The following is a 26852-nucleotide window of genomic DNA, read 5'->3' on the forward strand; positions in this document are numbered from 1 at the left end:
AATGGAGCAACGCAAATTTTGTGGCGAGTTGGTGTCAAGTTTAGACAGTATTTGGTGTTACTAACACATGCTGCAACATACATGAAGAAGGCAGTGATGGCCTTGTTGTTAGTTAGCCTAAAATTATTCATGGTACATGCTCTGCGCATGATTTACACATACTATGTGAAGAAATTTGAGCACTACTCCTGATGTGGATAAATTTATTTCTAATAGGAAAACAGTGTACCTTAAGCCGCCGTGAAGAATTTACGCAGTCAAAACTAAAACGTCCAACATATTACTGCCACTTACCCCAGTAATAACACAACCAGACATGTGATTTGCACAAATCCAGTGTTAAGCAGAAAATTTTGAGGATTTTTGCCTAAGTAGTTAATGTACTGGACTTCAGTTGGAATGCTTCAAGGATACGTTAAGTGGCAGTGTTAAAAAAATGACTTGGGGTATCAATTTGATAACTCGTGTTTCCTTAGCAGCAGAACTGACATCCCTGGAAGTAGAATCATTCAGTCAGAAACAGTTCAGCATGTTCACGACGTCGAAGGAAAACAGTTTTTGCATACAAACATTACAAAATAATTCAACCTTGTGTTTGAAAACAATAGTGGTTTCCAAACTACGTGAAAAATTTCAAATGTGTTAGGTGGCTATCAACAAAAGGATATTGATGTCAGTGTGGGAGACATGTTCTGCTATAAATTTGCCAAACTGACGTCATGAGACTTAGAGCGCTCATTTTCCAATACAAGGTAGTGTATCGGGATAAACATTAATCATTTGTTTTCTCACATATTTCAAGTATTTTTTAAAATTAAAAAAGAATAAGTAAATAGCTTCCCGACTTTTAGCACATAAAACTCCGAGCCCTAATTATCGTAATTTCTTCGTCAGACATTTATTGGGCGTCTCTAATTTTCTAGTAGTTATTTAATGCTCAGAATTTACGATTCTGTAAAGCAAATTTCATGTACTGGTTGTCACAGGTATTCACATTTCGCTTGCAGTTCTTAAATACATGAAATTCATTCATACTGATTCTTGTCGCAAAACGTGAATTATGGACTGACTTTAATCGGTTTTAGTGCGGCTACAGTTTAGAAGTAGGTTCTAAGTACTCTTTTAAAAGTTCAGCATACAGTTCAAGGACAGTTTCTTTTTGGATTAAGACTCTCATTATCCACAGTGAATAATAATATGAGCATGATTTAAACATAAATTTCTGCCAATCTAAATTGTTTATGGGTTTTATAGTTAATAAAGCTGTAACCAGTTAGTACAAAATGGTGAGATGCCTGTATTTGAGAAGAGAAAGATGTCGCATTCTGACTGATTTCGGTATATGGCAAAAAGTCAGACACCAATAAAAACTGAAAGAGATAAATCATGACTGTCGATAATACGATCGCAATGAGGCATGTGATGGTTCAGTACGTAAACTGTCTCCTACCATTGAAATAATATTTGCAGTAGGAGATTTGTACAACAGAGCGTAATATTGGTATTAATTTAAAGGCAACTTCGATATGGTAAGTAATGCAGTCTAGCAGTCGGCATCAAAAGCAGTCAGCATAATCCAGCCATGGATAGGGTTTGCTGATTACCTTTAATGCTCTACTCTCCTAGACATCATAGAATCCAAGCAGGTGACCCTTTGTGTTTCAGTTAAGTTTACACTAAAACAAGTTGGTAAAAAAAAACACTAGCAGTTTCTTTCTAACGATGCCTATTTCAGTATACGTTAGCCTATTTTATAAACTGACTAATTTCGGAGTTCGACACGAGGTATGGGAGATTTGAAAGAGTTTAGTCTTTTACTTGACTGTATTTAGCTACCGCCGTCATTTTAGAAATAACAGATTTCATATTTCTGTGCCTTAAATTTAATGGTCGATTTCATGAAGCAACAGATGTTACGTCTGAGTCGTTACATCTCAGACTGAAGCGAAGGGGAAAATGATTGTAGTGAGAAGAGACCACAAATTACTTAAGCTATGCTCTGAGGGTCACTCACCAAAACATTAATAACAGTAATCATAGTCGCATAACTATTATGAATATTAGTGTCAGTAGCTTAAGTTTTAGCGCTAGTAGCTACTGTAGTATAATCAGTGCAATGGTGGTAGTAATAGGGCCTACTAATATTTGTGGTGGTAGTAATATTCTATGTTGTTGTAGTTATTATGGTTGTAATAGAACCAGAGGTAGCAGGTGATGAAGATAATAGTGAAATCAGTTAAAACAGCCTGAATTGATGATTGCTTTCCGGTGTCAGGAAAGATTGAGAACCTAAAGGGATGCCACATGAAAACTGCACTTAGAGTAACGTGTAGGTGGCCATCGAAGTATTACAAATTTCCACCATGGAAAAAGTGTTCACTAAAATCTTGGGTTGCATAAATGTAAATTTAATCTATATATGTTGTAACATTATGTGATTGCCTTATCATTTTAAATCATTCACTAATCGAGCAGTCGCTCGGCAACAGCTACAGTTAGCAAATAATGTTGCGAGAATGTAAAAGGTGAACGACCTGCGACGTAACTTGTTTATTGTCGAAGCGCCGTCAGAGATGCAGTGAGTTATTGACTTTGAAAACCGCGGCGCGAATAACGGACAGAAGAAGAACACTTTACACATTTCTTTTTTTTTATGTACGAGATATTCTCGAGGAACAGTTACACAGTTACTCATTTTTCTCTTGTAACTTGTGTCGGACGCGCATGTCTTGTCGCCGTATTATTATCGTTAAAAATAATATTATTTTAGTGTAAAGTAAAAGTGAAATACTAAAAGTGCAATACTGCGTAGCAGTAGATTTGTTGTGCGGCGTGTATGTGAAAACGTCAAAGGAATTATTTTTATTACGAGAAGAGAAGTGCCAGTCAAAACGGCATCCATGTTAAATCTTTCATTGCAGTGTACGTTCATCTATTAATTGCCATAAATTCAGATTTAAATGGAATTGGTGTATGGACTATTTATTTAATATAGAATCTATGTCTCACTCCTTCATGAAGTTATTTAATTTTCTTTATGTTTCTGCCAAATAGAGAGTTCACAGTCACGAATTCTTTCGTCGAAATCGGACGGAAGTTGTATGCGGCGAAATATTTTCTCCGCGCCATATTCTACTGGTAAAGGCATGATAAACTACGGTCCCTTAGGAAATTCATGTTGAGCTATCCAAAAATAATTATATTTTGAATAGGCATTTACTCTCCTCTGCAATGCAACTTCCGACTGATCAGACGATTCAACAAGAAACAGCCGCACACGGTCGGCGTTCGCAAATATATTTCCACCGCTGATTATAGCTAGATGTTACAGCACAAAAGTAAACATACTGTTATAATTAGCGACTACGAACGGGGACATTTATAACTGTATGTTTATGTATACATATTACGTAAACATATCGTTATAATGTCCATTCTTATTATCAAGACATTGAAGAAACGAAAAAAACATAACACATTTTAGGCTCTAGCTGCAGCACGAGTGAGGATTAAATGCAATATATTCACTTAAATGCAATCAATTTTCCGCCATCACTTTTACAAAACCTGTATGAAGACACGCACGTACTGAAATTAATCCATCACCTTCAATAACGATCGGAGAAGGTAGTTAAAGTTCTTTAGAAATTATGAACGATAAAATATTTTCAAGTTAATGAAATTCTCGTACTTGCAGTTAAGGGCAGAATGATCGCTTAGAGGAAATCAACACCTGAAGTCTGTTGTCATGGTTTTGCTGGTAGCATTTATCTCTTCTAGCCACCGCAACTCAGCTGTTAACGTTAATTGTTTTTTAACAATTAATGAAAACCACCTCAGTTGTATTATTACACAATTATTGTGTTACGACCAGTTTCGTACGTTGAACATCTTCAGGTTGCTTCTCATAACATAATAAACATGTAATAATACATATGCGGTGGTTTCCATTAATCATCAACATTACTATCAGGAGTGGTGCTCAACAAGATCAAGGCTAAGTTTTTTGTCATAATGAGGCGATGCCTGCTGACAGCAATGATTTGGTCTGTCTAAATATCGTTGTATCTGAAGAGCACCATTCTGCTGAATACTGGAGTGCAGTACAAGAGAGCTTAATTTACTTTTAGAAAGTATTTCTTTTTCTTGTAAAGGGATCTATACCAATATGTTCGCAAAAGCTGTCCTACGAAATTGAAGAAGCTCAGGTCAATATGTACGTTAGTGAAGTGGCACTTTACAAAGTGGAAGATGGTTCGAACACTGTCTCTTCAACAGTGCTTACAAGATGTTAAATTTAGGATAGAGGAGGCAGGCAGGTGCTGAGGGTCAGTGTGTAACCCTCCTATCTCTCCCGCTAATTAGGCCTTTCTGTATGACCGTGCACCTTAAGTCCCTAATCTGTGGGGAAAAGGTATCTACTCCGAAGAATAGTACAAAACTGACAGAAGTAGATGCAGTTGTAGCCAACTCGCCACTGCTCAGTACTCTAGCAATGACGATTAGAAACAAAGTTCGGTTAACTTTGTATATTCTTATTACGTAAACTAATTTTTAAGTAAAAGTAGTTAGAGAAAAATTTGGAAAAAAAGTTTTCAAAGTATGTCATTAGTGGAAATAACGAACTTTCACCTGTTCCTCACTGGAACAAGAATAATTAAATTGAAACTGAACCTTATAGTTGTAAGCAATACTACGTAAGCACAGTTATTGGCGTTATGGCGTAGGAACAGTACCTTACGAACACTTTCGAGTACTTCACACAACACATGTCTCAGTAGTCAAATAATAATCAAATATCAAATACATACAACATATTATATTAATTTTCAAAGATCAATTAAAGTAAGATTGTTTACTGGCTGTGGACAGAAACTTTTTGTTACGTTACTCACCGTAATACCGACTGTCGTAATTGTATAAAGCAAAAAGATTGTTTGAATTTACTCATTGGTAAGGACTGTCAGTTACCTAGCAGTTACTCTGATATGTATTTGTACAAAAGTTATAAATTATATCACAAGCTATAAATTAGGAACTGTGCTTTGACAGTGCGACTCAGTGTCCCAGTTACGTAAAGTTTTACTACCATTTTTTTATTATGAAAGTTACTCTATTTTTAGCAAACGAGTTAATACTGGCTTTCGCATCATTCTATTTATGACTTTATTCATATTACAGCCAAAGATTTCATTATTGCCTAATTGTGCAAAATTGGAAAAATTATGTTTTGATAAGCTAATAAATTAATGTTCACTTCATTTTCAGTTCATTTTCTGATTATCTCGGTTCGTACAAAGGGATAGGGTGGATACTAGTTGGATAACGACTTAGGAAAATTATTTACCTGAAAATATGCACGAAAACACTATTATTTATGCAATAAATTTCCAACTACGCTGATCAGCCTATTACACTTCTAGTTATAAAAAGTCTAGATCTTACTTAACTTTATGATGCCGTTGGTTTGTCGAGTGGCTTCATTTAGCGGTAAAATAGGGCACAGGTTAATTTTCTTGCCATACCTTAGTCAATAACAAGGGCCCACAGCGCTCTTGATGTTATGTGGATTGTTCTTGCTGCATTTGTACCGTGCCCAATAAATGCCATACACTTAGCTTGCCCATATTAAACATCCTCCGAAACAACCATTTCAGTTTTCACTGCTCCGCACTTCGGAAACAGGCTTTTTATCTCCGCACTTTTGCATAGCCACACCGGCGAATACACACAACCAACGACAACACAGTCTCCGCGTCTCTGAGCTGCTACATTTTGATGCGCTCGCACGCCCAGCGATAATACACTCCTGGAAATGGAAAAAACAACACATTGACACCGGTGTGTCAGACCCACCATACTTGCTCCGGACACTGCGAGAGGGCTGTACAAGCAATGAATCACACGCACGGCACAGTGGACACACCAGGAACCGCGGTGTTGGCCGTCGAATGGCGCTAGCTGCGCAGCATTTGTGCACCGCCGCCGTCAGTGTCAGCCAGTTTGCCGTGGCATACGGAGCTCCATCGCAGTCTTTAACACTGGTAGCATGCCGCGACAGCGTGGAAGTGAACCGTATGTGCAGTTGACGGACTTTGAGCGAGGGCGTATAGTGGGCATGCGGGAGGCCGGGTGGACGTACCGCCGAATTGCTCAACACGTGGGGCGTGAGGTCTCCACAGTACATCGATGTTGCCGCCAGTGGTCGGCGGAAGGTGCACGTGCCCGTCGACCTGGGACCGGACCGCAGCGACGCACGGATGCACGTCAAGACCGTAGGATCCTACGCAGTGCCGTAGGGGACCGCACCGCCACTTCCCAGCAAATTAGGGACACTGTTGCTCCTGGGGTATCGGCGAGGACCATTCGCAACCGTCTCCATGAAGCTGGGCTACGGTCCCGCACACCGTTAGGCCGTCTTCCGCTCACGCCCCAACATCGTGCAGCCCGCCTCCAGTGGTGTCGCGACAGGCGTGAATGGAGGGACGAATGGAGACGTGTCGTCTTCAGCGATGAGAGTCGCTTCTGCCTTGGTGCCAATGATGGTCGTATGCGTGTTTGGCGCCGTGCAGGTGAGCGCCACAATCAGGACTGCATACGACCGAGGCACACAGGGCCAACACCCGGCATCATGGTGTGGGGAGCGATCTCCTACACTGGCCGTACACCACTGGTGATCGTCGAGGGGACACTGAATAGTGCACGGTTCATCCAAACCGTCATCGAACCCATCGTTCTACCATTCCTAGACCGGCAAGGGAACTTGCTGTTCCAACAGGACAATGCACGTCCGCATGTATCCCGTGCCACCCAACGTGCTCTAGAAGGTGTAAGTCAACTACCCTGGCCAGCAAGATCTCCGGATCTGTCCCCCATTGAGCATGTTTGGGACTGGATGAAGCGTCGTCTCACGCGGTCTGCACGTCCAGCACGAACGTTGGTCCAACTGAGGCGCCAGGTGGAAATGGCATGGCAAGCCGTTCCACAGGACTACATCCAGCATCTCTACGATCGTCTCCATGGGAGAATAGCAGCCTGCATTGCTGCGAAAGGTGGATATACACTGTACTAGTGCCGACATTGTGCATGCTCTGTTGCCTGTGTCTATGTGCCTGTGGTTCTGTCAGTGTGATCATGTGATGTATCTGACCCCAGGAATGTGTCAATAAAGTTTCCCCTTCCTGGGACAATGAATTCACGGTGTGTAGCGAGGAATGTGGTAGAGTGCATTAGTTGCCACGCTGGTCGCCAATGATATAGCATAAGTAGAACAATAATTTATTCAGTAACGTTTACTATCAAGTATTTTTCTCTATGTCGGCGTCCATGCCGGCAGCGGTGCAGTTTGCTGCCTCGGAACTTGCTGGCGCTGGCTCAACAAACTCCAGCGGACGTCACCGTCAGCGTCCAGATCACGTAATCACGGTGTGAGAAGGAGCCAGGCCTCCAGGGCGAACGGCGTAGCCCGTACGACAGGCGTGACTGACCAGTAGAGAGACGGCGATATCGGGGATATCGATCACTGCTACCAGTCTGGGGCAGCAGGGGTTAGTGTGCCTCACGAATACCACAGCATGTGGTCGGTGCGCCAAGCGCAACGAGATCAGCTCAGCGACCTGGAGGTAGAAGTCTCGAAGACTTATCATAAGTGGATGCAAGGTCGGTAGCACACAGCGACCGATTATGGTAGACCTTACACTAGCACTATCGGTGGTGGAAAAAGTCTTGACGAATGGTAATAGCACATCACAGGTTCGACATCGTAGCTGGTATACTGCAGTATAAAGATTCAGCAGATCCTCGGAAGCATCAGTATTTGTTACTACTGGTTTGAGGCAGTGACATTACGTCGGACTGGGGATGACCGAATGTGTCCCACTTTTCTGGTCATCAGCGATCTTCAACACCCCTCTATTTCGTAATAATGGCTTTCAGGGCTTCAGTTTCTCGCTTTTCCATCATGTAATCTGTCTCTCTCTGATGTCAGCTTTCTGTCTGTTTGTCGTTTTGATTGCGACACGGGGCATTGCCCTGCATTACCCTGGCTTAGTGCTGGCTGGAGAGGACTTTGAGAAAATTTTACATTTTTCCGCAACACATTTCTGCTCTGTAACAGTGCTAAGGAATATCGCGAGACAGAAAGGTTAACTCCAGTAAACTCCGAGCGCTGGAGAACGATGATGAGCCACAACCACTGAGGAAGCTAGACACGCAGTTTTCATTTGCTCCGATGGAAAATGTGAAATGTTAGTAAACCGCGACATTTGGATCAAGATGTTGAAATATCGGGCATTTTACAGAAATAAGAAGTTAATATAGGCATCAGAAATGACAACCACAGGCAGAAAGTATCGATTATTCTCTGCTTTACCTCAAACTGCAAGAAACTGTCAAGAGCTAACTAGATTAATCTGAATGATTAAGCATTTCCGTTATGGATGTTGTAGAACACTTTGACTGTATCTTAATACAGCATAAATAGAGGTAACTCACCATTTATGTATGAATTCTCTGTTTATTTCCATAAACTACTCGGGATTCGTCCGACTCATTTTCAGATGAAACTTGCAGAAATTTACACATTCTTGTTTGCATCATGGTGCTGAGTATTGAAGGTTGGATTTCTGTGACAAAAGGATACGGAACAATTCAATATATCATCTTAAATGTTAATTAAATGGAAACTTGTGTTGCTACGTTTATGCTGAACAGTACTTAATTTTTTGGCGTACACGCAATGACTACAGAAGCTGCCAGTTGGATATTAAGAGCAGCACCGTCCATGCTATGGAAATATTTTTTAAAAATCGTTTACCGACACTGCTCACCATACGTTAAAACATTTCCCAACCTCTTGTCAGAGAACTGGAGGTTCCGGTACCCAAAAACGTGAATGTACACCACCTGTCCCAAAAGTTCCGAGACAGATTTTATAACAGACCTATAAACGACGTCAATGGCGTAACTACGGTAGTAAGTTGAACTGTGACGTTATTGCATAATATAATGTTACTGCAGTATATCGCTATGAGATACACATTATTTATTTTGTCACTATTGCGCGGTTATTTCCGTGAGTACATTGGAGAGATGTGGAAGGGCAGCCTGGTTCTCGCCTCAGTGGTGTGGTCTGTCGCTGGAAACGTTGATATGCCATTTTTATCGGCAGAAGGCTGTAAGTGAATTTCATGGGGTCAAGAGGACCTCCTTTGGAGATTTGGGCAGTTCTATCGAAGTCGTGTAGCGAACTGCTCTGTGGCTTGTGAAAGCTGGGGAGGCACCTCCACCGTCTGTGGTCAGTGAATGACGCAGCAGCTTCACAGTCCCTGTACTGAGCACGACATTTTTGTCTTTCTGCATGGGCTTCACAGAGCCATATATAGCGGCTCCATCCGACTTGCATCGGAGAGTCAGCTGCGTCTGCTCTACAAATGTGGTTCAGTCAGTCGTACTGTGTCGCTCTAAATAGTGTTCTTGTCGTGGAAGGATGACCATTGGTGAATACACAGTTTCCGCTCAGCATCAGCTTTGTGTTTAAAAATGTGCGTCTGATACCCAAAAAGAGGCTTTTTCGTGAATTCTGGAACAATTCTCCTCTGTCACATTGGGAAGAGCATGGAATCATCCCCGACATGTAGAATTTTTTTGAAATGGAGAATGAGAACGAAGTTTCATTCTAGCTCATCGGCATCTGTCTCCCATCCAAATAGGTTATTGCGGGGTCATGTCCTACTTTTGGCGCACTTCGCTGTCCCTGAGGAAATTTAAGTTCGCAATCTGCTGTAGCGTGACTCATATTCTGAACAGCTCGCTGACTTGTTTGCTTCTAATAAGCAAACTGTTTTTCCGACTTTATTTATTGTATCTGGTAATTTCGGATTGCTTAACTCTGAGCTCACAGATAAGGATCTTGGTGCTTTAGTCTCCATGCCTTCTTCCACATAACTTTTGGTACCATCCACAGTCTTATTGACATTCTTGGTCAGTTTAATTGACTGTTGCGATCTTTTTGCTCTGTGAGAATTTGTTGCTACTTTCAAGAAATATACAGAGCAAATAACCTCCTGTTACACGCAGACTTGACATAAATTTCAAGGTACATTAACTTGTCCTACAACTTTTCTTGATTGGATGATCCACTGAAAAAATAAATATAACCTGTTGTATACCTAGTTGGTTAACTTTACTGTGCCATCGTTGTCCTTGTGCACAGTGGCCGAAAACTAGGGTAATTTAATTATTACTTTCTGATAGCAGCGAGCATTGTATACGCTCGTCTTGTATCACTATCGCTGGGTTTTACTAGCGAAGAATAGCTGCGACATTCAGAACTAACAACTGTGACCAACAGACGTGTATTCGCCCAGTCAGATGTGAGCAGGCATAGTTCAGTAGTGGGCTTGCGCCAGTAGTGTCTCAACGTTGTTGTGTCACAAATTGCAGTGGAGTAACGTCTCAATATATTCTCCAGAATGTTTTGAACAAAAATAACGATGCGTGGAGGCCTGCAGCGATTTCATTAAAACGCAAAAGAGGGGCAACTCTTTTCTGGAGAAATTATCAGAAACGGTTAAAAAAATGGAAATGATCGATGGCATTGTTGGCCTGGAGGCCGCCGTATTGCAAGACCTTTTTCGTTGGCGCCACTTCGGCGACTTGCAGGTCGATGATGATGAAGCACACACAACACCCAGTCCCCTGCCAGGAATCGAACCCCTGCGTGGAAGGCGGAAACGCTACCGCTACGCTACTGAGTGGGACATCAGAAGTCGTGAAATGCAGAAATTCACATGAAGGGACACAGCTTTGACGTCTTAGTCGACATTCAAGCCAGTGTGACATGCGAGTTGAAAAATTTCCCAAATAAGGACTTTATGACAGTTTCACATGATTTTATGAATGATCTCTGTGTTGTTTTCAACGGGGGGAAGACTATGTACAACACCTGCAGCATTAAAAGCAGCACATTAATTTCCCTCTATAAATCCACTATCGAAATCCACACTCGAAACTTCCTGGTCTGATGAGGTACAACTTCCACATGCCTAACCTGAAGATGTGCTGGAAAAGACTTGAAAACTCCTTAACGGAAATAAACTAGTATTTCATAAGCCAACGGTCGCTGGTATCATACATATTGTTTTTTTGCATCATATATATTGTTTTCCCACATAACATACTGTATCCAGTCTACCAGTGGTCCAATTTATCGTAGTAGTTCCTGGCACACAGAGCATAATAATCGCTGTCATTTTGTGACCTGGCTGGTTCGCTAATCCTAGAGTTCCCTGCAGTGGGTTTATTGCTTTCAGACCTAATTCGCTGTGACCCACCTCTTGTCTCTTCAATCCGATTGTTCTGTGAGAACATCAGCTGTTCTTTTCTGCACTTCGATGATAACGGATGCAAGAAGGGCAAAGGAGTAATGTCTTCAAAAGATATTTCTGGCATCAGGTCATTCTCAATCTCTGCTTCAAGTGTGCTATTGTCTGTGTGAGGGAGAAGATCCTAAGCACATCCTCCGTCATTCCTGTTTGTGTCAATAATAGCAGCCATGTCAGAAATCTGGATTTTTTTGTGGTCTGAAATGGTACAGGCCACAAGCTTCAAATCCACATTGAGCACTGGATGGAACTGCACCTTTTTTTTCCAAGGCTGACTGAGGAAGAGCAGGAACTGTGCTCTTGAAAATTTACGCCCAAGATGCATAGTTGAAAGTATTATGGATAAAGTTATCTTTAAAAATTAAAGTATCTAACCGAAATTGTTTCCTTTTTTAATTAGTGAAAGTATCAATGGTAAAATCGTTCCAAATTAATTATTCAACCAACCTGCATCTGACTGTGTCTGCGAACTTTTTCTTGCACTCCTCCATTTTGCCAGTAATGAAACATGCATTAGACTCAGCAATCACGTTTAAGAGAATAATGGCGTTTGTGCAATTGCATTACGATGGCATTGAAAAATTAACTTTTGGCCCTGATGTTTACTTCATGAAATTATATCTTGCCTTGAATAATGCCAGTTGTGCAATGGCATAAATTAGTTATTTGAAATAACTTTGCTCTGATAACTTTAGTTATACCAAAATCGATTTCAAACCATGACCTGCACATATATATTGCATAGAGGCCTCATTTTCTTTGCGTTCTTTCATTGGTGGGTAACTTTACTTTACTACTCATTTTCATATTCAGTACAAGCAAAGGATGTGGATTATGATTCAGGCTGTTAGATTTAAACACAATGTTGATCTCAACATATATATTGTTAAAATTTTAAGTCATACTCAAAAACTACCATTACCAACATTCTTGTGGCACGAATCACTCTTACAAAAAATTTTACATAACGCTTACTGCGTGAAATCTTGGACATACAAATCCTAACTCTGAACATTATCTAATAAAACCCATTTTGAAATCATTATGCAGCTTCTCCCATTAACGTGCTATAGTTTGCTCAGTGTACCGCAAATCCTACCTTAAAGCTGTTGCCTTGCGGCTGGTCCTGGCGGAGGTTCGAGTCCTCCCTCGGGCATGGGTGTGTGTGTGTCCTTAGGATAATTTAGGTTATGTAGTGTGTAAGCTTAGGGACTGATGACCTTAGCAGTTAAGTCCCATAAGATTTCACACACATTTGAACATTTTTTGAAAGCTGTTACCACACGTGTGCTTCCTCCGGGCACCTAGCTGCGACTCCCGAGTTTTTTACTGCGCACGCCCAGCTCTCTTAACCATCAAAGATCCTACTACTCAAAGATATTATACTCAATCCACATTGCGGTTGGCAACTACCGTCTTTATTTTCTGAATCTAACCTGATCACACCTTAGCTCATACCTTTCATAGTGCGCTGTGAAACGCTTGTTTCAGTTATTTAAAAACCCACCTACAAGAGGCTTAAAATAGTGCTTTGAATGAGGAGGTAAACAAATGAAGATCATATCATTACCAGCAACCAGCTGTCGCTTATAAGAATCAGTATAGTATGAGGCATGGCCATTAAGTTACTTGACACAATGTTGGAGAACCTCTTTCTGCTATAAATTTGTCGGGCCTAGGATGCATCTGAAAACCAGTTTCGTCCATATAATGCAGGCGCCAGGCTTATCCATTAAAGAATTTGGTGTTCATACATCCTGAACTAAATAAAAATAAGCTGCAGTTGCTTCCCTGTTCATTGCCATAGCCCTATCAGAACAGACCTTCGGCTAACGTTTCAGAAAGGAATGTAACCAACCTGAGCCGGCCATTTGATTTTGTTTAGAAAATCAAGGACGAATTCTATTTCTTTCCGCAGAATGGAGAACCGGCCTGCGCAAAATTTCTCAGATTGGTGGAAATTTACATATATGCAACTTCTTTATGTATGTGACATTGTTTCTCGTTCTCTTCCCCAAGGCTACCTAGAAATAATAATAACGTGATATTTATTTGACACCGAAAAATCATTGCAGAAATTAGAAGTGTGCAGTTCGGGCACCATAATTAACATCGAACAAATTTGTCTTTGAATCGTTAATTTTTAATTTAATCAAGGAAAACTTTATAGTTATTATAATACTGCTTGCTTTGTAGGCCCGTGGCATGATTCTTTTCTTCGTTCTTCGCCAAACGTCGTTTAAGAGTTCTGTATGGGCTGCCATATTCTTGGGAAGCCCTAAAAAGAATTCCTTCCACCAGCCTTACATGCTCCTTAACTATTAGTTTTTTTTCTTTTTTTTCAGGGCCCTGACTCCTGTTTGATGTTATTACATACTTTCGAGGCATATCGTATGTAAACGTCTGTATCAGAGAAGAGTAAAATTAGTCATCTTGCCCCAGCAAAAATGTGGCATCGCTCTCGAGGATCAGGGCGAGATGCTATGTTCCGTAATTAGCACAATACGTCCCCCGCTTGGGAACTGCGGATAGCAACACACACTACAAAGTAGCTGCTACGCTGAACTTGTCTAACATTTGCCTCTTCTACATTATTCATACACTCGTAAGCACTTGAAGATATCTGTGCACCATTTAGAAACCGTCCGCATTAGCTTTTATCTTGTATTTGTTGGTTTAAAAGCGGAGAAACAATCAAAACATCGACATATGTGGCTACCTTCCCGTCACACTACAGTTAGCGTGTGCCCTACACGATGGTGTCGCCATCTGTCATCGCCTGTTGGAAATGGCAGCCTTATGCATCTGGCCTCTATAGGCATCTCCCACCGATACACTCTACAATGATGTTTAATAAAATCATGATTATTATTTCACGTCGTTCGGTTCATTTTTAAAGGTGTTTTCCTTACCACAGCTTCTCTTATCCCAACGTCTACACTTATTACAAAACATTTAAGTGCGAAACTTTACGTATTTATGTTCCATATTTTGACTGAATGTACAGTAGGGACGAGAAACACCGACCCGGCACTATGTCTTTCGGCTGAAGAGCAGCGCCTATGCTGCTGCCAGCCCGCCCCGATGGGGAATTGAAATACAATAAAGAAAAAAAAACCGACCGGTTAAAACCGATACCGATGTTTTAGTTCTGAAAAACCGGTATTACTCAGTATTTGTTTGATCTCGCTTCCAAGTGTTATTTGTTATGTTTTAGTAATAACTGAGCAAAAAACCGAAATGTCAATTAGCCATAGCAGCAGTGCTAAATTATTCATTTTAAGTAAACCTTTTTTTTAAACAAGGAGTAGCTTTTATTCATAAAACTTGCATTGGTTTGACATATTGGGTTATTATAGAAAATTGGGAAAGCGAACAGTGCTATTTTAACAACAACGCCGACAGAAACCAGCAACAAACACATGGCGGGAGAGTTGGTGCAGCGTTGCTCAGACAACAATGTCCCTGCTGCTGTGTGTCGTAGTTTGAAGTACGCATGTGCGTGCGTGCGGCAATGTGCAAAACTTGCCTCCACCTGGCATGTGTGGTATTTTCTCGCTGTCGTCGCCATAAATACGTTGTATTGAAGATTGGCATTAACCTTAGTCTGGAAATATTTTTACGAAGTAACATAGCAATGTATTACTGTGCTTCATTCTCTTTGAAAGATTTGCCTGCCTTTTCTGTGAATTAATAGATGAGGAAGAAAATCATCGCAAGGGCAACAAATTAAAAAATTAGCTACAATTCAGTCATAGTATAACAATATTTGTAGAATGTAGCTTATTTGCTGCCAGAGTCTGCATATTATGCCTTCATCTTCCTGTAGCCCGGACAGATTAACACGAAAAATAGAGTTCTTCAACCCCAGTTCCGACAATTTAGCACTGGCTGTTCGTAATGGCCAAATACTGCTGTGTTCCCTGACAAGAGCATAATTTTTGAGCAGAATTTCAAAAAATTAGAATCAATAAGAGAATATCGGTAATTTTTTATAATACTGAACTTCTTATGACTTCTCTAGAAAAGCGGTGAACGGGCTAAATTTCCTTTTATTTGCCAGTTTAATAAATACACTACTGACCGTTAAAATTGCTACACCAAGAAGAAATGCAAATGATAAACGGGTATTCATTGGACAAATATATTATACTAAAACTGACATATGATTACATTTTCACGCAGTTTGGGTGCATAGATCCTGAGAAATCAGTACCCAGAACAGCCACCTCTGGCCGTAATAACGGCCTTGATACGCCTGGGCATTGAGTCAAACAGAGCTTGGATGGCGTGTTCAGGTACAGCTGCCCACGCAGCCTCAACACGAGACCACAATTCATCAAGAGTAGTGACTGGCGTATTGTGACGAGCCAGTTGCTCGGCCACCGTTGGCCAGATCTGGAGAATGTGCTGGCCAGAGCAGCAGTCGAACATTTTCTGAATCCAGAAAGGCCCGTACTGGACCTGCAACATGCGGTCGTGCATTATCCTGCTGAAATGTAGGGTTTCGCAGGGATCGAATAAAGGGTAGAACCATTGGTCGTAACACATCTGAAATGTAACGTCCACTGTTCAAAGTGCCGTCAATGCGAACAAGAGGTGACCGAGACGTATAGCCAATGGCACCCCATACCATCACGCCAGGTGATACGCCAGTATGGCCATGACGAATACACGCTTCCAATGTGTGTTCACCGCGATGTCGCCAAACAAGGATGCGACCATCACGATGCTGTAAACAGAACCTGGATTCATCCGAAAAAATGACGTTTTGGCATTCGTGCATCCAGGTTCGTCGTTGAGTACACCATAGCAGGCGCTTCTGTCTGTGATGCAGCGTCAAGGGTAACCGCAGCCATGGTCTCCGAGCTGATAGTCCATGCTGCTGCAAACGTCGTCGAACTGTTGGTGCAGATGGTTGTTGTCTTGCAAACGTCCCCATCTGTTGACTCAGGGATCTAGATGTAGCTGCACGATCCGTTACAGCCATGCGGATAAGATGCCTGTCATTTCGACTGCTAGTGATACGAGGCCGTTGGGATCCAGCACGGCGTTCCGTATTACCCTCCTGAACCCACGGATTCCATATTCTGCTAACAGTCATTGGATCTCGACCAACGCGAGCAGCAATGTCGTGATACGATAAACCGCAATCGCGATTGGCTACAATCCTACCTTTATCAAAGTCGGAAACCTGAGGGTATGCATTTCTCCTCCTTACACGAGGCATCACAACAACGTTTTACCAGGCAACAACGGTCAACTGCTGTTTGTGTATGAGAAATCGGTTGGAAACTTTCCTCACGTCATCAGGTTGTAGGTGTCACCACCGGCGCCAACCTTGTGTTAAAGCTCTGAACAGTTAATCATTTGAATATCACAGCATCTTCTTCCTGTCGGTTAAATTTCGAGTCTGTAGCACGTCATCTTCGTGGTGTAGCAATTTTAATGGCCAGAGTTATTTTCATTGTATATGCCTTGAAACTGTGTGGGGTATAATTGTTCATTCTCTTTTCGATTTCCACGTGTATTACAGAAAATAACAGGGAAAAAAAGGAATCGGTTATTTCAGAGACCGGTTATTCTGAGCGGTTTTAACGTTCTGGTTAAACAGACACTGAAATATAAACGAGAAAACAGAAAACCGGTTGTTTCATCGATATCCACCATCCCTAATGTACAGATTTCTTCCTGGTATTCGTAATTGCCGGCCGCGGTGGTCTAGCGGTTCTAGGCGCGCAGTCCGGAACGGCGCGGCTGCTACGCCCCAGGTTCGAATCCTGCCTCGGGCATGGATGTGTGTGATGTCCTTAGGTTAGTTAGGTTTACGTAGTTCTAAGTTCTAGGGGACTGATGACCACAGATGTTAAGTCCCACAGTGCTCAGAGCCATTTGAACCATTTTGAAATCGTAATGGGGATTATCGGTATAGTGACCGTATTGGTGGCTAGACTCCACTGGAGGCTCGTCACTGACAAGTGACACACGCGCCAGGCGCGTTGGAGGTGCTGTACGGGGCGGAGCGAGACACGTGAGCTGCGGTGAGGCGAGGAGGCGTGCGGGACGCGGGCCGTGTTGCAACAGGCGGCCGGCGACCCGGTTGCAGATTTGCTGCAGCCTCGGCGGAAATTTATTATGCGAGCGCAAGTAGGTTAACGGGCAATCGGTCTGTCGGGCCGTGCGTAAGGGCGGCAGAGCGGGCGGCGGGTCGTTGACGCCGGCGAGGAGGGGGAGCCTGCCAGCCTGCTGCCTGCGGGGGCCGCCACCCAGAAACACTAGTCGGCCCTCAAATCGGTATTTCCTTCCGTTCCTGGATGTATTCCGCGAAGCGTACGCTACACTGTTCCTTTCAAGACTGCTTAAGGGAAGATGTACACTGAGGTGATAAAAGTAGTGCGGTAGCGATATGCACGTACACAGATGGAGGTAGTATTACGTACACAAGTATAAAAGGGCAGTGCAATTGGCGGAGCTGTCATCTATTCTCAGGAGATTCATGTGAAAAAGTTTCCGGCCTCATTATGATCGACAGACAGGAATTAAGAGACTTAGATCGTGGAGTCGTAATAGGAGCTAGACTCCAGGGAAATTTGTTAGGGAATTGTTAAGATTGTGCAGAGAATACCAGAATTCAAGCATTACCTCTCGTAAAGGACAGCGCTGTGGCCGAAGGCCTTCAGTTGACAACCGAGAGCAGCGACGTCTGGGCAGTGTTTTCATTGCAACACTGCGTGAAATCAGAAACCATTGTGGGACTCACGGCGGACGTATCCGTTACGGAAATGAGGCTAAATTTGGAGTTAAAGGGCTGTGGCAGTAGACGACCGACGCGAGTGCCTTTGTTGACAGCACAACATCGCCTGCAGTGCCTCCCCTGGCTCTTGACCCCGTCGGCTGGACCATAGAAGACTGGAAAACAGTGACTGGTCAGATGACTCCCGATTTCAGGTCGTAAGAATTGATGGTTGGGTTCGAGTGTGGGGTAGACCCGCTAAGTCATGGACCCAAGTCGTGAACAAGGCACTGTGCAAGTCAGTGCTGACTCCATAATGGTGTGGACTGTAATTACATCGAATCGACAAGGTCCTCTGGTCCATTTCATCCAATCATTGACCGACAGCAGCCATTCATGGACTTCGAGTTGCCAAATAACGATAGAATTTTTATGGATGACAGTGCGCCATATCACTGGGTCACAATGGATCGCAACTGATTTGAAGAACATTCTGGACAGTTCGAGCGAATGATTTGGCCACTCAGATCGCCCGACGTAAATTCCATCGAACGTTTGTGGGACACAATCGAGAGATCACTTCGTGCACAAAATCCTGCAACGGCAACACTTTCGCAATTATGGACGATTGTAAAGGAAGCATGGCTCAGCATTTCAGCAGGGAATTTGCAACGACTTATTGAGTCCATGCCACGTCGAGCTGCTGCACTAAGCCAGGCAAAAGGAGGCCCGACGCGATGTTAGGAGGTATCCCCTGACTTTTACTGCCTCAATGTATGTAAAAGTGGTCAACAATTTTGAAATTTTTTTGTCACCAGATAGTTCCGTAACGTATTAGATATATTGTTTCCTATTTTCAGAGCTTAACTCGTGCTAAAAATGTTGTAAGAAACATCTTTTTCCACGCCCCTTCTTTCTAAAAGATTCTGTTCATGTTTACTATATTTTCTTATTTCCTCCCATCTGAGAAGATGTCTCTAGAATATACAAGGCTGCGAGTTCATTTACAATGCAATTAGTTCCGATTTAATAAAGAAATGCACATATGGTGGAGAAGAATCCAACGAAACCTTTAATAACCTCATTTAGAAGAGACGGCCAAATACAACATCTTGCTCATATATTATTCTTAAAATTTTCTCATATGATGTTTGTTTGGTGCAATTATGGTAACACTGGAAGAATCAGGACTGTTATCAGACAAGGATTCGATGTAAGTTACTTCACTGAAAACCTATTGAAGGAGACTGATGAAATGCATAATGCTAGTTCTGAAATACTAGTGAAGTATATTTGCCCAAAGGGCACGCCAGATGGACCAGACTATAAGAAAAGAGCTATATGAAGACCAAGAAGACCAGTGTTTGGTTATGGCCAACATTAAGGTACTTGTTTCTGGCATAAATGCTAGTAAAATCTTTTTTCTGCTTTGCCCGTAATTTTAATTTATCAGTGCAGAAGAAATTTTTTTTGTTGAACCATTGCATATAAAGATGCGAAACTTGCTACATGCTTGATAAACAACTTCCTGTACTACAGAATTTTTCAAACTGCGGTACTGTCAAAGTTATTTAAATTTTCCTAAAATAAAAATTGCTATCGAGGATACATATACATTCAAAAAATTGTTGCGAGATTTCTAAGACTGAGATTAAAAAACTGTTACACACATTTGTTTAGCCAACTGCTAAGAATAATGTACCACATTTTGAAAGTGGTACGTAACCTTTAAGAAAATGTTTCTCTAGTTATACTGTGTGTCCTAAAGCTACTCAGCAACGTCTTGATCAAATTATTTGACAAAAAATTGAAAAAAAAGTTCAATAATACGATGGTGAGTCAAATGAAAACCTTAAATATTTTTTAAAATATTATTTATTGTGCAGAAGTGGTGCAAAGCTGTATCACTTTTGAACATAATCTCCGCCACGCTCAATGAAAGTCCTCCAGCACTTAAAAAGTGCATAAATTCCTTTAGAAAAAAATTCTTTTGGTAGTCTGCGCAACCACTCATGCACCGCCTGGCGTACCTCTTCATCAGAACGGAGCTTCTTTCCTCCCATTGCGTCTTTGAGTGGTTCAAACATGTGGAAATCACTTGGGGCAAGGTCTGGTGAGTATGGTGGATGAGGAAGATACTCAAAAATGCAGGCCTGTGATTGTTGCAACTGTTGTACGGGCAGTGTGGGGCCTTGCATTGTGATGTTGCAAAAGGACACCTGCTGACAACAATCCACGTCGCTTTGATTTGATCGCAGGCCGCATATGATTATTTAGGAGATCAGTGTACGATGCACTGGTGACAGTGGTTCCTCTAGGCACGTAATCTTCCAAGATGACGTCTTTTTCGTCCCAAAAGAGAGTCAGCATAACCTTCGCTGCTGATGGTTCTGTTCAAAATTTCCCTGGTTTTGGTGATGAGGAATGGCGCCATTTCCTGTTCCCTCTCTTTGTTTCCAGTTGGTGGAAGTGAACCCAGGTTTCGCCCCCAGTAACGATTCTTGCAAGGAAGCCATCACCTTCTCGTTCAAAAGCGCCGAAGAAGTTCTTCACAAGCATCAACACGTCGTTCTCTCATTTCAGGAGTCAGCTGCCGTTGCGCCCATCTTGCAGACACTTTATGAAACTGGAGCACATCATGCTCAATGTGGTGTGCTGACCCATGACTAATCTGTAATCATGCTGCAATGTCATTCAGTGTCACTCGGCGGTTTTCCTTCACTATGGCTTCAACTGATGCAATGTTCTGTGGAGTCACATCTCGTTGTGCTTGACCTGGACGAGGAGCATCTTCCTCTTAAGTCACACCCTTAGCGAACTACTCCATTCGTAGACTTGCTGCTGTGGCAAACATGCATCACCGTACTGAACCTTCTTTCGTCGATGAATTTCAATAGGTTTCATACCTTCATTACGCAAAAACCGAATAACAAAACGCTGTTCTTCCCTGGTGCATGTCACAAGTGGGGGGGCCATCTTTATACTGATACTGTGACGGTATGTGTGCATCTGCACTATGCTGCCACCTACAGACAATTCTGCACGTTGTTTGTGGCACGCCTACCAACTTACAGGATAACGGCGCGAAATTTCGATTTGTTATTACTAATTTAAGGTTTTCATTCGACTCACCCCCATATAATGACAACTTGTGCAAAATTTCGTTCAGTTATCTCTTAAAAAAGAATAATTTATATTCGCCTGCATGTATTCGTGTATTATCTCACACATCATCCTTAACGTATTCTCTTTTCATGAAATTTCTCGCCCGTTGTGAATACACAACTTGCAAATACATTTCATTGTTTGATGCACTTATAAATCGTCAGCGGTGCATGATACTTCGGACACGCATTCTTATCTGAAGAAACATTGCATCCGACTTGACACTGTCAAATACAGACATTACACTAATTTATTTCATACCAGAGCCAAGGCTATATGACGAGAAAACTAAATAAATCTCTCCCATGTGCGGGGATCACATAACTGCGCGAGCAGTATGGGAAGCAGACACTGGGACGTTTGGAAGTTTAGTTTGTCCTTGAACCGTGCTGGGTTAGCCGGAGCGCGTTGGTGACCGCTCTCGTAAAGCGGAAAATCCGGGTTCGAGTACCGGTCCAACACAAATTTACATTTGTTTGCAGTAAACCGTATAGCTGTGATGGTCCACCTTTTCGGCGGATTGCCTGAGTTCCTCCTGAATTCAGGTTGTTTCGAGAGACGATTGATATTGTTGTTTAGTGAACAGAATACGACATAACCGAGTGTCGGACAAATCTTACGAACGGGTTCAGGATTCAACATGTCGTTCTTAAGGGAACAAAACTCACAGATATAAAGGCAACTTAAGAAATACCCCAAAGAACTTTGGTAGCAACGTTACTGTTTACGGTATATATAAATGGTCTAATGCTGTGGTTCCTAACCTTTCTGAGACGATTATCCCTGAGAACAACCAGATAATAGTTAATAATCACGCCTCCCTCCGATCACCGTCATCAGTACGTCAAAACAAGCTTTAGCATTAAAAAGAAACTTCCTTTGAAAATTTTGTTTTTAAAATGGTGGAAGATACATTATGTTTTGTTTTCATAGGTGTTTTATTAAACCATGAACTAATGAGTCAATGAGACCAACGGTACTGCTTATTTCCAATAACCTTTTCTTATGAAATGACGAACTAGTCCTCTGTGGTTTACGGATGCTATATGCAACACTTTCTCAGAAAATTAAACGAACTACCCACGGTGAAGGTAGACACTCGGTACAAAACATCTTTGCCGGCAGCACTACTCTCCCTAGCGACACTTTTTTCTCCCACACCCTGCATCCCTAATGAAAATCAATTAACTAAAACTGTGTGCACTAGACTTAAGCCTAGATTTCTAAAACATTTCAGTGCTGGACACCTTACTTCTAATCTTGCAGTAACTGCAAGATTTCCCTGTTGCTACTGCAGTGTGTCTGATCACTGCCGCTAATGATAATAATTATAATAATAATGATACGAGTAGCTTTCAATAAGTAATGAAATACATTTTTTGTCTCTGAAAGCAGGTTGATTTTCTTCAGGATTTCGATAAATCATATTATTGCCCATTCTTTTGGCATAAAACCCCGTTTTTGGACATGGTCTTCGTTCAGTCCGGTCTTACGCTACCTTATCGGGAAGGTTTGTATGCCCGAATTGTAGCACTCTACTGGTCGACGTCGGAGCCAACGTCTCGCTGCATCAGTAAACTCCACATCATCCACGTACTGCTTTCCGCGGGTATATCCTTCATTGGGCCAAACAGATGGAAGTCTTCTGTTAGGCGGCTAGGAACCCAACAGGTTCACACCTTTAAGTACCCAAACTGGTGGACAGGTATATGTGTGTGTGTTCATGTGTCAGCACTAGCAACAGCGATGTCCAGTTGATCAGCGAGGCGTTGGATTTTGATCCGTCGATCACCTAGAATGAGGGTGTCCACAAGTTCAAAAATTCAGGAGTCACAGCTGCGGTTGGCCGACTGGCACACAGGAGATTTGACAGGTTTGCACGACGTTGATACGATGAAATGATGATGATTAGGACAACACAACTCCAAGTCCCTGCGCGGATCGAGCTGACCACTTGTTTTTTTTTTTTTTTTTGATAGTTTTGTTTGGTCGTTGCGGACGTCACATGACATCCGGTTAAGTTCGTTTGTTGATCCTTAAACTCAGTTTTTTATTACAGAGGCCAACCAGCTCTCTGTTTACTGACAGTTCTCCGTAGACATTCTTCAAGCGCCTATGAATATCTGCGATGCTTTGGTTTTCCGGAACGAAATTACAGGTCTCTGGAGCGCACCTCCATTACAGAAGCCATTTTGAAGCCTACGTATAGCACAGACATCTGTCGAAACTCTATGAAATTATAGGGGCTGAAGCGCGAATATTCCGCCATGTCACACATTAGATCCCCATTTTTTCAAACGAATCTGGCCGAGAAACAATGTGTTGCATTAATGACGTAATATGTACAGCAATTTTGTAATCTTTGCATAGTTACTGCTGTGTTGTGCTGCCAATTGGTTCGTTTAATAGCAAAGTGAGTAACGAAGCAATTGCTGGCCCACTGTGGGAACTTTCAACAACTCAGAGAAGCCATTTTTACCACATATGAAAGAATGTGTGACTATACAAGGTGTAACGGGTATAAGTACAGATATTTTTATGTGGTGCCTTAACTGGTACACACATCAGTGTGTTTGTTGTTTCTCCTCAGCATCGAACAGTCTTCCCACTAACAAGTCACAAACTTTATGACCTGATGTATTTTGCATGGTCGTACAGCACCACTAAGGTGGTTACAACTATCAGTGTATACTAACCGGTTTGCGTCTACGCTTCCACACTTCTACACATTACCTGCTGCCAAGGGAAAAACAAGAATCAATGCCTTGCCCTTGACACATGTACATGGATGTATAAAAATGCGACTTGTAATGGCTATAATCATTAGTCTCCAAATGACGTAAATACCGATACCATGTTGTTCAGTACACCTTTCTCGGTCACCAATAGAAATACCTGTTCTTATACGGATAACACATTTTATTTCTCAAATTTGCTGTCATAGAAAATGTAGCTCAAAGTACGTGTGTAGTGGGTGAACTATGTGAGGAACAAGATGCTAATACATTACCTCCATCACATTGTGGCACGGATTAATGATCGAATTCGAAAAAAAAACCATTATTATTAGTGACTTATGTAATCAGTGTTACGATCTTACGAGATGGCGATGGTAGTAATTGCCTGTTAAAAATAATTTAGTTTCGCAAACTGTTTTTAACCGTCCGAAAATTTCATTTTACCCCTGAGAAAGTAATTACCGCGTTCGTTGGGATCCATTAGTCTAGTGATTAAGGTCGGAAGCTCACAGATGATGCAGTTGTCTATGAAAAGATGACTACACCAGAAAAATGTAGAGAACTGCAGAAAGACCTCAGAGGATCCGTGGTCGGTGCAGGAACTAGCGATTGGGCCTAAACGTGAATTTAACGTGTTTTGTATAAATGTCCGACGAAATACACTGCTGTATGGTCTACTGGCGGCAAATCACTCGAATCAGCAGCTCCCGTATAATGACCAGGACTAACTACCGGAGCCACCTAAAGTGCGATTGCCACGTAAAACAAGTTGTATGAAATACGGTTGACAGGCTGCGATTCACTGGGCGAATGATCAGCGCATGTAATGCATCCATGAAAGAATCGGTTTACTTGTTTGACTGATCCTTAAGTACTGTTCGTAAGTCTGTGACCTTTACCAGGATGGACTGACAGAACACATGAGGAGGGGTGCATTCCGTCACAAGATTGCTTAGCAGGCGCGAAATAGTTACGGAGATGCCCAAAAAAGTCCAGTGCCGAACACTGAGATATGTTGTGTATTCTGCAGACGTTTGCTTTTGAAATTCCTAGAGAGAATGTTCCGAGAAGAATCGCGAAGTCTATTACTTCCTCCCACGTATCTACATCTACATCTACATCCATACTCCGCAAGCCACCTGACGGTGTGTGGCGGAGGGTACCTTCAGTACCTCTATCGGTTCTCCCTTCTATTCCAGTCTCGTATTGTTCGTGGAAAGAAGGATTGTCGGTATGTCTCTGTGTGGGCTCTAATCTCTCTGATTTTATCCTCATGGTCTCTTCGCGAGATATACGTAGGAGGGAGAAATATACTGCTTGACTCTTCGGTGAAGGTAAGTTCTCGAAACTTTGACAAAAGCCCGTACCGAGCTACTGAGCGTCTCTCCTGCAGAGTCTTCCACTGGAGTTTATATATCATCTCCGTAACGCTTTCGCGATTACTAAATGATCCTGTAACGAAGCGCGCTGCTCTTCGTTGGATCTTCTCTATGACTTGTATCAACCCTATCTGGTACGGATCCCACACTGCTGAGCAGTATTCAAGCAGTGGGCGAACAAGCGTACTGTACCCTACTTCCTTTGTTTTCGGATTGCATTTCCTTAGGACTCTTCCAATGAATCTCAGTCTGGCATCTGCTTTACCGACGATCAACATTATATGATCATTCCATTTTAAATCACTCCTAATGCGTACTCCCAGATAATTTATGGTATTAACTGCTTCCAGTTGCTGACCTGCTATTTTGTAGCTAAATGATAAAGGATCTATCTTTCTGTGTATTCGCAGCACATTACACTTGTCTACATTGAGATTCAATTGCCATTCCCTGCACCATGCGTCAATTCGCTGCAGATCCTCCTGCATTTCAGTACAATTTTCCATTGTTACAACCTCTCGATACACCATAGCATCATCTGCAAAAAGCCTCAGTGAACTTCCGATGTCATCCACCAGGTCATTTATGTTTATTGTGAATAGCAACGGTCCTATGACACTCCCCTGCGGCACACCTGAAATCACTCTTACTTCGGAAGACTTCTCTCCATTGAGAATAACATGCTGCGTCCTGTTATCTATGAACTCCTCAATCCAATCACACAATTGGTCTGATAGTCCATATGCTCTTACTTTGTTCATTAAACGACTGTGGGGAACTGTATCGAACGCCTTGCGGAAGTCAAGAAACACGGCATCTACCTGTCAACCCGTGTCTATGGCCCTCTGAATCTCGTGGACGAATAGCGCGATCTAGGTTTCACATGACCGTCTTTTTCGAAACCCATGCTGATTCCTACAGAGTAGATTTCTAGTCTCCAGAAAAGTCATTATACTAGAACATAATACGTGTTCCAAAATTCTACAACTGATCGACGTTAGAGATATACGTCTATAGTTCTGCACATCTGTTCGACGTCCCTTCTTGAAAACGGGGATGACCTGTGCCCTTTTCCAATCCTTTGGAACGCTACGCTCTTCTAGAGACCTACGGTACACCGCTGCAAGAAGGGGGGCAAGTTCCTTCGTGTACTCTGTGTAAAATTGCCAAACGACCTCAGCGACAGAATAGGGGAAGGTGGAGCTAATATGGACGTCTACCGACAGTCACTCTTCCAACACGCCATTAGCGAACAGAACAGGGAAAGGTCGGAAAGATAGTAGTACCAAAAATACCCTCCGGCACGTTCCGCATTCACACCCGTAGTCCCCGGAATAACACCACCCCTTAACGGTTACAAAAACATACGTGTTACTTCCTTACACACCGCACCAAGTAATCAATTCTTTTCGATTTTACTGACACACTTACAATTAATTTTACCGATAGCTAC

This window comes from Schistocerca piceifrons, chromosome 1 (assembly GCF_021461385.2).
Source record: "Schistocerca piceifrons isolate TAMUIC-IGC-003096 chromosome 1, iqSchPice1.1, whole genome shotgun sequence".
Lineage (NCBI taxonomy): Eukaryota > Metazoa > Arthropoda > Insecta > Orthoptera > Acrididae > Schistocerca > Schistocerca piceifrons.